This window comes from Lactuca virosa, chromosome 3 (assembly GCF_052849685.1).
Source record: "Lactuca virosa cultivar CGN04683 chromosome 3, Lactuca_virosa_CGN04683_v6, whole genome shotgun sequence".
In the NCBI taxonomy this organism is placed as follows: Eukaryota; Viridiplantae; Streptophyta; class Magnoliopsida; order Asterales; family Asteraceae; genus Lactuca; species Lactuca virosa.
In genome coordinates, this window is record NC_136428.1 from 61,394,709 (window position 1) to 61,411,265 (window position 16,557).

Sequence of the window (16,557 nt, forward strand, 5' to 3'; positions counted from 1 at the left end):
ATTTGTACCATATCATGCTATCTATGAGATACGGGCCCCGCCCACACTCAGCTACTAAACATATCACATATACGGGTCGGCCTTCGTGTCGTAGACCCGTTCCTACTAAAGGAAACTCACCTCACAAAGGTGACTGCTGAAATCTCGAGTGAGGAATCTCTGAAGGCTGCTCTGTGACAACCCGAAATTTCTATCTTGTACAACATTTCAACTCAATCAAAGTCAGACTTATTTCTGCTATCTTTTAGCACTGTTTAGGGTCTGTTTGAGTGTTCTAAGCATAGTACATTCAAGGATCGGGTGTTAGGAAGTATCTGCTTGAGTCCATTGTGCACCAAGCAAGCCATAAACTTCATCATGTGGAGTTTACGGCCACATCACATGAGTTTACGGCCGTAAACTCAAGGTGGCCGTAAACTCATGCCATAAACATGATATTCCTTCCTTATTCCTCATTATTCACCATTTCAACCTCAAGAACTTGATTTCTCTCTCAAGTATCATAAGGATCTTCATTTTTATCTTCAAAAATGTAAGTGTTTCATCATTTGTTTTGTTGATACATCTCATTATCTAGTATCACCCTTTGATTTCATCCATTAACTTCATGTTTTGGGTTTGATCTTCAAGATCACCAAGAACACCAAGAACACACACTAGTGTTTTGGTCCGAAATCAACTCTTTTTGCTTCCGTATTGTAAGTATCCTTCTCCTATTCATGTTATCTAGTAGAAACCCTTGATTTTCACCTTGAAAACATCCATTTCCCATGAACAAAGAGAGTTTACGGCCAGGAGCATCTCCTTTGGCCGTAAACCCTTGTTAAAGGTGCATTTGTTGGCCATAAACTCCCTAAAGCTAAGCATTAAACCTAGAACACTTCCATGATGCTTTAAAGGACCTTAAATCACCTCTTTGGCACAAGACTTCATGAGTTTACAGTCGTAAACTCATAGGGCTGTAAACCCTATGGCCGTAAACTCAACGACCGTGAACACCTTGGCCGTAAACACCATAGTGTGGCTGTAAACCCCTTAGATGCAACCCTTTGTACTTCTAACACTTCAATCTAAGTGTTTCCTAAGTCCTAGGGTGTTTTCCTTACATGATTAGTTGTATAAACACTAATTATATACATATATGTGTCATTATATGCTTATTAGGATCCGTTGTGCTCGAGTCTTCACTTGACACTTAGCATCCTACAATCCGATCTTTCATTCATATCACTCACTGCAGGTGAGTTCATACCCCTTAACTTATCTTTTAAATGATTTTAAATGCTTTTATGGAGGGGGGGGGGGGGATACAAGTAGAACTATTATAGTTATTATATCAATCACATGTGATTAATAACTATAAAACAAATGGATTTTTTACATTTCAAACTGTGTTATCAAACAAACTGCTTCAAATCGTTTTATAAACTCTTTTACATGTTAAATTCTTTATTCAAACTCTTTTAAACTTATACTTTGTCAAAACATGTCTATATGGATATAGTTATATAAGTAGGATTGAAATGACATAGGACTGATAACTCGCCTTATTTCCTGTTCCTTGTTTGGTTGTGGACTTAGGGTATCGGTTGTTTGTCCGAAGGTCGTTTGAATCTTAGTTATATATTGTGTATATGTATATAGATATAAAAGTTCTTCCTTCAGTTCAATACCTTTGGGTAGCAAAGGTATATAAACATGTTCATTCATACAAACAACCTTGCTAGTAAACTATAATAGGTATAGTTTAGGAAGTCACTAATACTATTTCTAGAAAAATAAAACATACAAGAGTCAGTTCATACATGAGTCAGTTCAAGCATACTATAAAGAGAAACAGATAGAGCATACTATAACGAGAGACAATACTCACTATAAAGAGAAACATATAAAGCATACTATAACGAGAAAAAATACATACTACACACTATACACTAGAGAACATACTACATACTAGACAGAGAGAACATACACTATACTAGAACATACTATACAAATACAAGAATACTATAACAATAATGTGAGATAATACTTCATCGTTCGACAATATACTGTTGCGTTACGTTTTGTACCTAGAGTCTCCTGGATGGAGAGCATGAATTTGTGTATAGATCTATACGGGACTGACCCTCCTACACCTTGCTGCTAGCTACAGTGGGACCTGCAGGTGTACGTGTGACGAATGTCATACCATTTCGACGTCTCGAACGTCGTGTTATACTAGTCGATCAAGTATTGTTACAATCATATCACATTTTACCTTAATTAAACTAACAAGTTTAAGGTAGTTAGTACATTGGTAGTTACCTAGATAAAACTACAATACATCTTTATTTTGCCCATTTCATTCACATTGTGATCTTCTCACATAAACGGTAATGAAAACTATATTTTGGTAATGATAGTCATACTCTGGGAAAATACTCACTTTTACAAAAGAACAAACATAAGGAACAGTTGGGTCTTGGTAGAAGACTACTTTAGTAGAAAATATAGGATTTTCTAGGAAGTTTACATACATTTACATCAAACACTTACAAACCTTTACATCAAACATTTACAAACACTTTCTTCAAACTTATACAAACATTGACACTAAAATACTTATGAACTCACCATCTTAAATGCTGATCTACGCTTTCAAAATAACTTGTATTCTCAGGTCACCAGTAGACAGGTACCGATGACCAGGTTTTGAGAAGATGGAGCACGTTCAAGACTCATCTCTTATTTTGATTCATATTTTTGGTGTCTTATAAACTATACAGAACACACTTGTATTAAATTATACTATTAATGCAATGGATGATGTTGTTGCTTGTTTTACTATTATGCATTGTTGTGATACTGTACATGACGTCCTCCGCCCCCGAACGTTTCCGCCGTTCAGGTTTTGGGGTGTGACAGATTGGTATCAGAGCCTTGTTTATAGTGAATTGAGTATATCAACCCATAAAAGATATACAACTATAAACACAGTGGGACTAAAATACTCTGACCAAGAGTTTATACTTTTAAATAATAAAATATTTAACCAAAGTATACATACATGCATTCATACTAAAATCAGTGTCACTAGGACAGAACAAAATTGTTGGACAGCACAAGTAGGCTTGGGGACATATAATCAGATCTGGGAGCGATATAGCCTGATCAACTATATCTTTCCGAGAAGTGATTAACATGTGCCTATGAATATTTGTGATGTTGCAGCAAGTCTAAAAACTTACCAACACTACTACAATGAAAACATTAGAAAAGAACATAAACTTAAAATACTATAGGAGTATTTTGTGTTACTATAATTACTTATGTGCAAACTAAAAAGATCTTTATTAGTATGTCAATAGCTGCTGAGTGGATACACTAAGGTTATATGTGACTAGGGTGTTATAGACTTAGAATCTGTGATCTTTGCTTTACTTCCTGTTCCTTGTTTGGTTGTGGGCTTAGAGTTAGGGTCACTTATTCGAAGGTCTATCTTGTTTTGGTTACGTATGACTTGTATGCACTACGCAAGTGTTGGAGTAACTGGTAAGGATCATCTTATAATTATCTTAATTAGTACGTCTATTAATTATTTCTTTTACCCCTATTCTCGCGTAGATAACATGGCTGGATTCCATATCCCCGGCGACCCGTACTTCCCCAACCAAGGTAACGGAGGATGGCTCGATGTTGAGCCAGAAGAAGAACCTGCAACTCCACTGGATGATGACTTTGCTGAGAACTTCCCGGAGGATTCTGACTCCGAGCCAGAAGTCAATGACCAACCCCTGTAAGCTCCAAACCCAAATCCAAACCCCCGTCCGGCTTTTCAAGGCCCGACGCCTCTGTGGGTGGAAAGTCTGGAGACATGGAGTCAGGAACAGGGACAACCCATTCCATACAATGGAGACCGAAGCGTCTATAACCTGAGCGAGGGAGGCTCGGCGGACAGAGTCCTGCCTATTCTGGTCCGCAGAGTTGGTCGTAATGAGATTCAGGGTAGGACAGCCCTCAACTGAATCGCGGAAGTTGACGCCAATGCAGGAGTCAATACTGTCTGCATTCGTCGGCTGGAAGATGCTCGTGAGAGAGCTGAAAGAGACAATGAGTCTCTACTGCAAGCACTAGCTGAGACTAGGGCTGAAGTCATAGAGCATCGCGTACGCCAGTGAGTGTACGAGTGACGCCTTCTTGAATTGGAGCGTCAGATGGATGACTTAAGGGTTCGCCCAAGGGGTTCCCATCACCAGTAGGGAATGCTCTGCTCAAATTTCCTTTTGTCTAAGGATTAACATTCTTATCTATGCTCTAATTAGCACTTCTCCCTGTAATTTCCTGTTATTTTAAGACCTTGAACTTTCAGTCGATAGGTCTTTATTCTGTCAAAATTTTCCTATCTTGGTTTGATGTAAGACCTACTCCTAGGTCATTTTTCCTGAACTTGTTGCATCTGTAATACCAGTATTATTGACAGATATCTAATCTCATGGAAATTAATATCCAAATGCTTTCATATTTCTAATTCTAGATCTCTATTCAATCATACCTTCATCTGTGTTGTTGGGCTATGGAGAGTTCGTCCATGAGTCACTCTCATCATTCTCTCTATTAAATTCTTACCAATATCTTCATCTCTGTGATCTTATAGCTACAAGATGCCTCCACGTCGATCAGTGAGGCGCACTGCTCCGAATCAAACTCCACCTCCTCCTCCTCAATACAACCCAGCAGCTATCCAAGCTGCTATGAATGCGGCTGTTACGACAGCTCTAGCACAATTCACCACTACCGGTACTAGTGGGAGTGGAACTAATGTGCCTCCCACTATTGTCGAAGCTCCAGTGCGCTCTAGGGAGTGCTCGTATAAGGACTTCGCCAGCTGCAAACCCAGGGCATTCAATGGAACTGGCGGAATCATTGCCCTCTCGCAATGGTTCGAGAAGACGGAGTCGATCTTTGAGATCTGCTCCTGTCCGGAGGGGAGCAAGGTAAAATTTGCCGCCTGCACCTTCGCGGACCGAGCCCTGACGTGGTGGAATAGCTATGTCAAGTCACTATCTCTTATAGTGGCAAATGCTATCGGATGGGAAGCTCTGAGGGAGCTCATGATCGAGGAATACTGCCCGAGGGGCGAAGTTCAGAAGTTGGAGCAAGAGCTTTGGAGCCTAACCATGAAGGGCTCCGACATAGTCTCCTACACTGCCAGATTCAGCGATCTGGTAGCGCTATGTCCAGGAATGGTCCCTTCTGAAGCAAAGAAGGTGGAAAGGTACATCTGGGGGCTGGTGCCTCCATTTTAGGGGAATGTCCTAGCTTCCAACCCCACTACCTTCGATAGTGCCAAGCGATTGGCACAATGACTCATTGACCATGGGGTCTGTACCTCGTCAACAACAACAACCTTAGCCATCTCAGAACCCTCCAAAGCCGCTGATAACAAGCGGAAGTTCTGGGATGACAAGAAGAAGAAAGCTACCAAAAAGCAACAGGTCGTGGCGGTTCATGCTACGATAGCACCTGCCGCTGCTACACCGGTAAAGCAGTACGCTGGAAACTTGCCGAAGTGCAACAAATGCAGCTTCCACCACAATGGACCCTGCCGGGAAATGCAGTGCTCTAACTGCAACAGGAAGGGGCACACTTCCCGTTTCTGCAAAGCTCCGGCAAGCCTAATCACCCAGGTCCCCGACGTTGGTGTAGGCCAGGCTTGCTACGGTTGTGGCGAGGTGGGCCACTACAAAAGGAACTGCCCGAAGGCAGGGAATGTCGGCGGAGTGGGAAAGGTTTTGGCTATAGGCCACAAGGAAGCGGTTGCCGACCCTACAGTGGTCACTGGTACGTTTCTCCTCGATAACTCTTGTGCATGCATTCTATTTGATAGTGGAGCGGAGAGGAGTTTCGTGAACCAGAAATTTGCTCACTTGCTTAAACATAAGTCTCATGCACTTAAAGAACCGTTCACTGTAGAAATGGGTAATGGGAAGAGAGAGAGCACTAGCTGCATATACATAGGATGTACACTAACACTAGATAGCCATTCGTTTCCAATCGACCTCATGCCAGTCTCAATTAAAAGTTTCAACGTCATCATCGGCATGGATTGGTTGAGTTCTCATCGCGCTGACATCATGTGTTACGAAAAGGCTGTTCGCCTTAATCTGCCGTCTAGTGAAACTCTAGTTATCTACGGCGACAAACCCGACACGCACCTTCGTATCATCTTGAGCATTCAAGCCCAAAAAATCTTGCGAAAGGAATGTCGCGCATTCCTTGCTCATGTTGTCGATGTGAGCCAAGAGACGAAAGATATAAAGAAAATTCCAGTAGTACGCGATTTTCCCGACATCTTTCCAGAAGAACTCCCAGGATTACCTCCGCAACGTCAAGTCGAATTCAGAATCGACTTAGTTCCAGGTGCTACCCCCGTAGCCAAATCGCTCTATCGTCTCGCACCAGCTGAGATGCAGGAGCTATCCAGTCAACTTAACGAATTGCTCAGCAAGGGCTTTATCAGACCAAGCTTCTCACCCTGGGGAGCACCGGTCTTGTTCGTCAAGAAGAAAGACGGATCGTTCCGTATGTGCATCGACTACAGAGAACTTAACAAACTAACTGTCAAAAATCGTTACCCTCTGCCTCGCATTGACGATTTGTTTGACCAACTTCAAGGGGCGAACTTCTTTTCAAAAATAGACCTGAGATCCGGGTATCACCAGTTACGAGTGCTTGGGGAGGATGTTCCGAAGACAGCCTTCCGAACTCGTTATGGACACTACGAGTTTGTAGTGATGCCGTTCGGATTGACCAATGCACCCGCAGTATTCATGGACTTAATGAATAGGGTGTGCCGTCCTTACTTGGATCAGTTCGTCATCGTCTTCATCGATGACATACTTATCTACTCTAGTAGTAAGGAGGAGCATATTCAACATCTGCGTCAGGTCTTGGAAACGCTGCAATTAGAGAAGCTTTATGCGAAGTTCTCAAAATGCGAATTTTAGATCCGAAGAGTCGAATTCTTGGGGCACGTGGTTAGCGAAGAGGGAATACACGTGGACCCTTCCAAAATCAAAACCATTGAGAATTGTGTAAGGGTCGAAGACCAGTTGTAATATGTCTAAGTCCTAAGTTTATTTTACAAGGCACTTTTGTATCAAAGCGTATTGTTTAGTCCTTGTAATTTTTTTGTATGCTTTCTCGTTTCCTATAAATAGGGACATTACTTAGAGTTAGATAAGAGTCTTTTGTACAACTTGTCTATTTTTCTCTCCGTAACAGTTGAAAGCATAATAGAGCTGAAACCAGATCATATTTACATCTCGTGTTCAATCTATATTCGTATAACTCTGATTTGATACATACTTGATTCCACACTTCATCAATTGGTATCAGAGCCAATTGAGAGATTATGCTGTTAATATGAAAAAGATACCATTGTATTGTGATTCACAAAGTGCTATACACATTTGTCATAATCCAGTACGACATTCAAAAACAAAACATATTGCTCTTCGTTATCACTTTATCAAAGATCATGTGGAAGATGGCAATATAGAAGTCCATTTTGTAAAAACAACGGATCAGCTTGCTGATATTTTTACAAAAGCTTTGGATGAAAAATCATTTGTTCAAATTTTGACAGTATTGGGGATGATCGAAGCAAGTTCAGTTCCAGGAATGATTTCAAATGTATAACAACGAAGTGTTATATAAATATGTCGATTCAGAGGTCATCATGATTCGTTCAGAGGCTGATAGTATTAACCGTTCAGAGGTTACTGTTCATAGTCAACGCTTCGACATGCTTCGACTTCGTGACATTGTACATTTTGGTTTGGAGTAACACTATTCGTTAGATTTCTAAATTTCTTTTGTATTTTATTCAGACAGAAGAAAAGGTTCTCGATTGATTCAAACATTGTACCTATGGGATAGAGGAAGAGGAAAAAACCGAATATTTCACATAGTGCTTTTAATCAATCTGATTTATTTCGTACCCGTCACTCAATGAGAAAATGAGTCCAATTCTAAAGGATCAAACCTATGGGACTTAAGGAATAATATAAAAAAGAGAGGCAAAAATATTGATATTAAATAAAAATCAATAAAATAAGTAAATAAAAATGAAAATAATATAAGTAAATAAAAATGAAGTAGAAGAACTCAGATTCCAAATGAACAAATTCAAACTTGAAAAGGATCTTTCTGATTCTCGAAGAATGAGGGGCAAGGGGATTGATCGAGAAAGATCTCTTGTTCTTATTATAAGATCGTGATTGGATCCGCATATGTTTGGTAAAGAGAATAATCAAAAACGGAAAGTGTTCAATTGGAACATGAAAACGTGACTAAATTGGTCCTAGTTACTCTTCGGGACAGAGTGGAAGAAGGGAGGGGATTCTCGAACGCGGAAAAGGATCCAATAACTTCGAAAGAATTGAACGAGGAGCCGTATGAGGTGAAAATCTCATGTATGGTTATGTAGAGTGGCAGTAAGGGTGACTTATCTTGATCAAACTATCGAAGCACACGATGTTTGTTACCCAACAGGATTCAGTATCAATTCTTTCATGAAAATGATTTCCGTGTGAGTTTCATTTGTTTAGTAATGGGGACAGTTATTCTATATATTTTGATATTGAAAATCATATTTTTGAGATTGCCAATGATCATCCTTTTTGTAGTGAACTAGAAAGTTCTTTTTATCGGAATTCTAGTGATCTGAATAATGGATCTAAGAGTAAGAATCCCGACCACGATCGTTACATGGATGATACTCAGTATACTTGGAATAATCACATTAATAGTTGCATTGACAGTTATCTTCAGTCCCAAATCTGTATTGATAATTACATTGTAAGTGGTAATGACAATTCCAGTAACAATAATTCCAGTAACGATAATTCCAGTAACGATTACATTTCTAGTTCCATTTCTAGTAAAAGTGAAAATAGTAGTCAAAACGAGGATATCACAACGAGTGATCAAACTATACCAGAAAGTTCTACTCATATGGGTGTAACTCAACAATACCGGCATTTGTGGGTTCAATGCGAAAATTGTTATGGATTAAATTATAAGAAATTTTTTAAATCAAAGATGCATCTTTGTGAACAATGTGGATATCATTTGAAAATGAGTAGTTCAGATAGAATCGAACTTTTGATCGATCCGGGCACTTGGGAGCCTATGGATGAAGACATGGTCTCTCTGGATCCCATTGAATTTCATGCGGAGGAGGAGCCTTATAAAAATCGTATCGATTCTTATCAAAGAAATACAGGATTAACCGAGGCTGTTCAAACAGGCAGAGGGCAACTAAACGGTATTACCGTAGCAATTGGGGTTATGGATTTTCAGTTTATGGGAGGTAGTATGGGATCCATAGTCGGGGAGAAAATTACCTGTTTGATTGAATACGCTACTAAAGAATTTCTACCTCTTATTATAGTGTGTGCTTCCGGAGGGGCACGCATGCAAAAAGGAAGTTTGAGCTTGATGCAAATGGCTAAAATATCTTCTGCTTTATATGATTATCAATCAAATAAAAAGTTATTCTATGTACCAATTCTTACATCTCCTACTACCGGTGGGGTGACAGCTAGTTTTGGTATGTTGGGGGATATCATTATTGCCGAACCCAATGCCTACATTGCCTTTGCGGGTAAAAGAGTAATTGAACAAACATTGAATAAAACAGTACCCGAGGGTTCACAAGCGGCCGAGTATTTATTCCAGAAAGGCTTATTCGATCTAATCGTACCACGTAATCCTTTAAAAAGCGTTCTGAGTGAGTTATTTCAACTACACACTTTCTTTCCTTTGAATCAAAATTAGAACATTAAGTTCAATTATTTTGAGCAAACAAGTAATTAGTTTATCGGAATCCAAGTTAAAATTAGACGAATGGGGTTTTCTTTGTTGGCATAAGATCTAATTATATAAAGAATAAAAAGTCACAGAAAATCCGCCCCTTTTTCTATATTCCTGATTATTGATCAAGAAGCCTCTATTAACAAGATAAAAGATGAAATTCTTATTTTCGTGAAATTAGGCAAATCAAAAAAATATACTCTTCTCGTCATATATAATGAAAATCTATAAAATATAGAATTTTTTCTTTTTTTTATATCTTACGATAATCCTATTTTGACTAAGAATCCCTGATGGATGGGATTCTAACAAACCCTTCAATATATTCAATATAAATAGAATCTAATTAATTTTTAAGAAACTTTTTGCTTAGTAAATGAAATTCGAAGACAAGAGCAAAAAATGAAGAAAATAATATCTCATCCATATCCTTTCAAATCTTTCATGTAGAAAGATCAAAAACTACATTATATACTCACTTAGATAGATACTTATATTTATACTTAATAGCTATTAAGTAATAATAATAATTCCAATTTAGAATTATCAAATTATAATAAGATATCTTTATATATAATAAGATATCTTTATATTATAAATATAAAATATAAATAATAATAACAGGTACAAATAGTAAATCGAGGTAGCCATTCTATGGTCTATCTATTTGGCTATCTTTAGTGAGATCGTACGAAGGGTATGTTATTAGTTTAGATCTAACGAATTTAATGAATTACTCCTAAAGGATCACATCAAACTAGTGCTAGTTGATGCGAGTTACTTTGGAAAAAAAAAGGACTAAAGTCAAATTCATTTGGGGTATTCTCTCAATTCCAAAAAAATAAACTGGATCAAGTATGAGTTGTCGATCAGAACATATATGGATAGAACCTATAACGGGGGCTCGAAAAACAAGTAATTTCTGCTGGGCTGTTATCCTTTTTTTAGGTTCATTAGGATTCTTGTTGGTTGGAACCTCGAGTTATCTTGGTAGAAATTTGATATCTTTATTTCCGTCTCAGGAAATAGTTTTTTTTCCACAAGGAATTGTGATATCTTTCTACGGAATCGCGAGTCTTTTTATTAGCTCCTATTTATGGTGCACAATTTCGTGGAATGTAGGTAGTGGTTATGATCGATTTGATAGAAAAGACGGAATAGTGTGTATCTTTCGTTGGGGATTTCCTGGAAAAAATCGTCGGGTCTTCCTCCAATTTCTTATAAAAGATATCCAGTCTGTCAGAATAGAAGTGAAAGAAGGTATTTATGCTCGTCGTGTCCTTTATATGGATATCAGAGGCCAGGGAGCCATTCCATTGACTCGTACTGATGAGAATTTTACTCCACGGGAAATGGAACAAAAAGCTGCTGAATTGGCCTATTTCTTGCGTGTACCAATTGAAGTATTTTAAGAAATGAGCCGGAATGCTTTCTCAGCAGGAGGGCAAAAACGCAAGAATGCTCTTTTTCCATAACATAACTTAATTGAGGTTTCTTCAGAACATTCATTCGAGTCAAAGCAGACATATATGGAACAAGTATAAAAAAAACTATTTTGGGGATCTTTTAGATGTATCGAAATATACATAACTTAATTCAATAAAAAAATAAGAAACAAATCGAAATATCTCATAATCAACCATTTAGAAATAAGGAAATTCCACCCTTTTTAACTTGTTGGAATTGAGACTTTAGAGATCATATCTTGTAATTTTTTCGAAGCTTATTTTTATACTTTTTGTGCTCCTTAATGACCAAAAAATTGAATCTCTTATAATGATAATTAGCAAATTTATGTCGTTTTTTGCCACTCATTTTTCACAATATTCTTCAGAAATTTCCCTCAATTATTCTATCCCTGACTACTCATAGTAAGTTCAATTTTTTCGAAATATTAGAGATTTTTATATAATGATAGAAAAGGAGTTCTTTCGTCTCAAAATCTGAATAATATTATTCATTATTTCAATTTTTCTGGGCATTCATCGAAAGGAGATATGTGCTTCGAATTTGACCAATTGAGATATAGGTAAACATTATTTTTTGATTATTTATCCATTCCAATTTTTCGTCTATTTCTGTATTTTTTTCTAAATTCATAGGTTCGATAACTTGTAATAGAACTGATGCGGGAGAGAAATATTAGATTACATAGAGTCGACGAATGAGATAGGTTCATTAACAATTCAGAGATGAAAAAATGGAAAAAAAGAAAGCATTCACTCCTCTTTTATATCTTGCATCTATAGTATTTTTGCCCTGGTGGATTTCTCTCTCATTTCAAAAAAGTATGGAATCCTGGGTTACTAATCGGTGGAATACTAGGCAATCCGAACCTTTTTTGAATGATATTGAAGAAAAGAGTATTCTAGAAAAATTCATAGAATTAGAGGAACTCCTCTTCTTAGAGGAAATGATTAAGGAATACTCGGAGACACATCTACAAAACCTTCGTATAGGAATTCACAAAGAAACAATCCAATTAATCAAGATACACAACGAGGGTCGTATTCATACGATTTTGCACTTCTCGACAAATATAATCTGTTTCATTATTCTAAGTGGTTATTCTCTTTTGGGTAATAAAGAACTTGTTATTCTTAACTCTTGGGTTCAGGAATTCCTATATAACTTAAGTGACACAATAAAAGCTTTTTCTCTTCTTTTATTAACTGATTTATGTATCGGATTTCATTCGCCCCATGGTTGGGAACTGATGATTGGCTTTGTCTACAAGGATTTTGGATTTGTTCATAATGAGCAAATTATATCTGGCCTTGTTTCCACTTTTCCAGTCATTCTAGATACAATTTTCAAATATTGGATTTTCCGTTATTTAAATCGCGTATCTCCGTCACTTGTAGTGATTTATCATTCAATGAATGACTGAAAAATTATCTACCTAATCCAATTAGAATGTTTCTTACTTTGCAGTTGTACATAAGTAAAAGCATTGAAAATCGTACTCACTCTTTATCTTTCTACCCATCCCGGAGATTCATCCTATATATTAATCCAGTCAAATTATTCCAGTAAATAACAGAATCGTGGATAGGAAACTCCATTAGTGACCTACCCCAATTTATTGTATAAATTTTCGGGATCAATGGTTGGACCATGCAAACTAGAAATAATTTTTCTTGGATAAAGGAACAGATTACTCGATCTATTTCCGTATCGCTCATGATATATATCATAACTCGTGCATCCATTTCAAATGCATATCCCATTTTTGCGCAGAAGGGCTATGAAAATCCACGAGAAGCGACTGGACGTATTGTATGCGCCAATTTCCATTTAGCTAATAAACCAGTGGATATTGAGGTTCCGCAAACGGTACTTCCCGATACTGTATTTGAAGCAGTTGTTCGAATTCCTTATGATATGCAACTGAAACAAGTTCTTGCTAATGGTAAAAAAGGGGCTTTAAATGTGGGGGCTGTTCTTATTTTACCAGAGGGTTTTGAATTAGCCCCTCCCGATCGTATTTCCCCCGAGATAAAAGAAAAGATGGGCAATCTGTCTTTTCAGAGCTATCGCCCAAATCAAAAAAATATTCTTGTCATAGGCCTGAAAAATTATCTACCTAATCCAATTAGAATGTTTCTTACTTTGCAGTTGTACATAAGTAAAAGCATTGAAAATCGTACTCACTCTTTATCTTTCTACCCATCCCGGAGATTCATCCTATATATTAATCCAGTCAAATTATTCCAGTAAATAACAGAATCGTGGATAGGAAACTCCATTAGTGACCTACCCCAATTTATTGTATAAATTTTCGGGATCAATGGTTGGACCATGCAAACTAGAAATAATTTTTCTTGGATAAAGGAACAGATTACTCGATCTATTTCCGTATCGCTCATGATATATATCATAACTCGTGCATCCATTTCAAATGCATATCCCATTTTTGCGCAGAAGGGCTATGAAAATCCACGAGAAGCGACTGGACGTATTGTATGCGCCAATTTCCATTTAGCTAATAAACCAGTGGATATTGAGGTTCCGCAAACGGTACTTCCCGATACTGTATTTGAAGCAGTTGTTCGAATTCCTTATGATATGCAACTGAAACAAGTTCTTGCTAATGGTAAAAAAGGGGCTTTAAATGTGGGGGCTGTTCTTATTTTACCAGAGGGTTTTGAATTAGCCCCTCCCGATCGTATTTCCCCCGAGATAAAAGAAAAGATGGGCAATCTGTCTTTTCAGAGCTATCGCCCAAATCAAAAAAATATTCTTGTCATAGGCCCTGTTCCTGGTCAGAAATATAGTGAAATCACGTTTCCTATTCTTTCCCCGGACCCCGCTACTAAGAAAGACATTCACTTCTTAAAATATCCTATATACGTAGGCGGAAACAGGGGAAGGGGCCAGATTTATCCTGACGGGAGCAAGAGTAACAATACAGTTTATAATGCTACAGCATCCGATATAGTAAGCAAAATCCTACCAAAAGAAAAGGGGGGATACGAAATAACCATAGCGGATGCATCGGATGGACGTCAAGTGGTTGATATTATCCCTCTGGGGCCAGAACTTCTTGTTTCAGAAGGCGAATCTATCAAATTTGAGCAACCGTTGACAAGTAATCCTAATGTGGGCGGATTTGGTCACGGAGATGCAGAAATAGTACTTCAAGATCCATTACGTGTACAAGGCCTTTTGTTCTTCTTAGCATCTGTTATTTTGGCACAAATATTTTTGGTTCTTAAAAAGAAACAGTTCGAGAAGGTTCAATTGTCCGAAATGAATTTCTAGACTCGCGGATTTATCGACCTCAAGTTTGTAAAAAGAACCAAATTTTTTTTAGTAATTATGATTATCTATGATAAAAAATAAAATTCTAAAAAGCCTTTTGTTTGTTTATACTATTTTTCTACGAGATGCCGAGAATTCCTTGTACCACATTCCTAGCCACAGTATGTAGATTGTGAAGAAGACTATTTGACTTGACCCCTTCTTTCTTTGTTTTTGTTTTTTTTATAAAAATTTGGGGTGATGTTATTATGTTGCTATTGGCAGATTAAAATTTCATAAAATGCAGTTGAGTCTAATACAATGGACTTCGGCTAGATCCTATACAAAAGTAAACGCAAAATAGAACGGATAATTGAAGGGAACAAATATTTCTGGGAGGGGTTATTCGTCTTCCTAGTCTTCGACACAAGAAAGGGGTGTGAAAAATCCTTTTCTTGTGTCGAAATAATAATGATTCTTGATACTGTTCGTCAAACATTCCTAGTGTTAGTTTCTATTTTTTACAGACGTATCAGAACGTTTTTTTATAGTTATTACGTATTTTATTTATTCTTATCTTATAATAATTACGTATACTATAAATAAAAAGTGGTGGACAAACAAAAGAGGAGGGGAAAATCTGTTGAGTAAATAGAACTTCTTCAATGAACTTATAAACAAAAATATTCTAATTATTAAGAACTCAACGGGACCTTCTCCCTCAAATCAGACAAACAAAGAAGGGAATCCGTTGAGTTCTTACGCTTTCATGTCTACAACTCAATTCATCCGATTACTACAGGGATGAACCCAATCCGGAATATGAACCATAAAAGAAAACACCTACTAAACCGATCACAAGAATACCAGCTACAGTACCTATTATCCAAAGAGGAATTCTTCCAGTAGTATCGGCCATTTACCCCACTTCCCTCCACATTTCATCAAGTGGTCATGCTAGAGACATAAACAGTCATGGATAATTATGAGATGAGATCCTTCCGAATGGGGTAAGAGAAAGAATACCTAGAACGATTAGTCTATTATTTTAGTTCTCTCTCCTTTTCTTAATTGAAGAAATAATTGGAAAATAAAACAGCAAGTACAAAAATGAGTAATAACCCCCAGTAGAGGCTGGTATGATTCAATTCAACATTTTGTTCGTTTGGGTTTGATTGTGTCGTAGCTCTATAATTCGGATTAGGTTTATCGTTGTATGAACTGCATTGCTGATATTGACCCCAAAAAAGAAACGGTAGGTATAGCTAGGCCGTGAACAGTCAACCATCGCACTGTAAAAATTGGATAGGTTCGATCTATGGTCATTGAAGCCTCCTAAAAAGATCTACTAAATTCATCGAGTTGTTCCAAAGAATCAAAACGGCCGGTGATTAATGGAATTCCTTGTCGGTTTTCTGTGAAATACTCGTTTGGCCGAGGGCTTCCAAACACATCGTAAGCTAAACCAGTGCTGACGAATAACCAACCCGCAATGAATAGGGAAGGTATAGTAATGCTATGAATGACCCAGTAGCGAATACTGGTAATAATATCAGCAAAAGAACGTTCTCCTGTGCTTCCAGACATGCTGAGCTCCACATATTCTTGTATAGTCAAAAGGGGATCGATTCCGTAAAAGATTGGATCAGTAAATGGAAATTCACTGAAAAAAATCTTTGTGAGATCGTCAATATTGTACCGAGGGCGTCTTTAGAGTATACCGAATCAGTATAGCTATCCTTCTTCTGACACAGCAACGCACTTTCAATGAGTATTGGAAGGAGGTGCTAAATAATTTCTTTCTTCCGTTACTTGTTGTTTATCGATGTAAAATAATGTCCCATTCAATAGAAAATTATTGAATTGAAAATAATCTATTTCTCACCATTATGAGTTATTATGAGTTTAGGGCTAGAAACTGAGGATCAGGTAAAATATGAATCTGATAAGGTA